We start from the raw sequence: 2,590 nt of genomic DNA on the forward strand, positions 1-2,590 counted from the left end.
ATAGCGTCAGAAATTTAATGGGGGTTTCAGAGAATCTTTGTTACATAATGCCATTATGACCTCCTCTTTTACTTTTTGATCGGACACATATACATGTATATTTCGTGTATAACATTGACACTGCCCATCTCTTCTCCACAACTCTTCCTATACACTAGACACAATTGCTAACACACAAGTTAAAATTCTTCATTGTTAATTGAACATTTGCCTAATTGATATTAGTATATATAATTACGCCATATTTTCCAATACAAGCGAATTTGCAAATGTCTTGGTTTCAAAACAAAACCCCAAAAATGACCTTCTTGCCCGAAAACTAACTTCCCGACATGCATTACATGCCCCTGTTTTGCCTATATATACGCGTTGCTTAAAACCGATGATGAAAAATAATATGCAGCGATTGACTATTATAACGCCCGCTAGTCTTTCGATGCATTGTCCATACCCAGTCCACTCGACTTCCGGTTGCCCCAACTTTGTGGAACGACAGTGAAAATGTGGCGTGGTGTTTACTTAATGGATTGGCTATCTAGAGTTAACATTTTAATGTTTACTAATCTATTTGCAACATTACATCACTAGAGGAAGAAATGTTCTAATTTTTTACAAATATTTACAAAGGAACTCCCTGCAGACACTATACTGTATATTTTATCACGCTTTCCTGGGATCAAATGCCGCATACGGTATATTTAGTTTTCTGATTTTCTAATTAGAACAAACATAAAGAACAAAATAAAAAAAAAATTAGAAATTTATCCCTTCAAATTAGTATGGATATATTTTCACGTTTTCTATGAAACGGTCACGCTTCAGTTAACATTATAGTTATTTATCAATTAAGGCATTTAAATGCTTTACTTGTTGATTATGTATCATAATAATATATCAAATACATCATAAACAAGTTTGGAAAAGTAAAATATTACTTTCATTTGGTGGTGCGTTAGCAATTTTGTCTAGTGTACATTATGTACATATACCACTGAATAAAATTTAATGGGTTTCTTTCACATTGTTCTTTGTTACTTAATGCCATTGTACATATATGTTTTATCTGACACTTATTTTGGGTCTCCCTGAGCAAAACATGGATTTGCTTTGATAATCATGTGGGAGGCGGGGATACATGTATCATTTAGTGAGCTCAGAGATCACAGTAGCTCTAGTATGAACATAATAAGGTGTAGACAAGTCAAGTGCGCCCAACATTTGTTTCGAAGAGGAGTACAGTAATATGAAGAATCACAAACAGGGCATTCTCTTGATTATTGGAAATATTTTATCAGTTCAAAACAACGTTGCATATGACCTTTTAAATCGTATTTTCTGTACCTCTATGTGGCGACTGATAGTTGCATTGTTACCCATATTACATGTATGCAGCTCCTCTGACAAATTCTTTGACTTGAGGTAATAAATCTATAAAAAAAACGCCATAAAAATTCTTTCCCAGGACCCTCTAAATTCAAAAGAATATACACGTATTAGTATATATAAAAATCATCCATATTAAACTCATAGGTGTATCATTATATGTATTGAAAAGCAAATTTTTTGAACACGTTACTATACTCTATAAACATATAAAATTGTAAAAAGCAATATGTGAAGGAAAAATCTATAAAGGCAATATAAATATACAGACAGGAAAAGGGTTTTTTTTTTACATTTTGTTCAAATTAAGCAAAAAGAGACTTTATAATTTCATGCTAAATGAATACATACTTACTCATACGCTGAATATCGGAGAGAGTTTGAACAGGCCTCTTTGATGTTTTGAAAAAAACACAATAATCTGTAAAAAAAAAAATTAAACAAACTTTCTAATCAAATAAAAGTTTGTTCAAAAGAAATACACTTAAGTATCATAGCTTTGTAAACAAAAGATTGTTAAGGAGGAATGTCACACCAACTTTTTATTTTGTAGATCTCTGAGTCAACGTTTTTAAACAATGGTTTCAGCATTGAAAGGCCGAAATTAGCTCTAAATTATTTTATATGATTTTTTGTATTTTTTTTAAAAGAAAATTAAAAAAAAAAATTCATATCCAAATTAGATGCTTTCTTGTAAAAGTTTTTCTGTAAATGAATGCATCACATAAATATCTAATAAAATATGTAACGAAAAGCCGTATAGATATTTTTTTTAATAAAAAATATTTATGAAAATAAAATTTAAAAATTTATGTAAAATAATTAAGAGCTAATATCAGCCTTTCAATGCTGAAACCATTGTTTAAAAGGTTGACTCAAAGATCTATAAAATAAAAGGTTGGTGTGGCATTCCACCATAAAGCTCATTGAGTCATGGATAACGCTTCTATATTGCCGGGCTTTTAAAATACAAAACACTTTTATCCGTTTTAGTCCGTCGTGTGCGTTGTGCGTTAACATTTAAACATTTTTAGCTACTTTTCTGCAACCACCCAACCAATTTCAACCAAATTTGGCATAAAACATTTATGGATGAAGGGAAACAAAATTTGTAAATTTCATGTCCCTGCCCCCCTTGGGCCCGAGGGATGGGGCCAAAACCACTAGGACTAGTACAATCTTTAAAAATCTTTTTCTTTACTCCTGG

This window comes from Saccostrea cucullata, unplaced genomic scaffold, assembly GCF_032062105.1.
Source record: "Saccostrea cucullata isolate Sc308-1 unplaced genomic scaffold, CSIRO_AGI_Scuc_v1 ctg9598, whole genome shotgun sequence".
NCBI classification, from domain to species: Eukaryota; Metazoa; Mollusca; class Bivalvia; order Ostreida; family Ostreidae; genus Saccostrea; species Saccostrea cuccullata.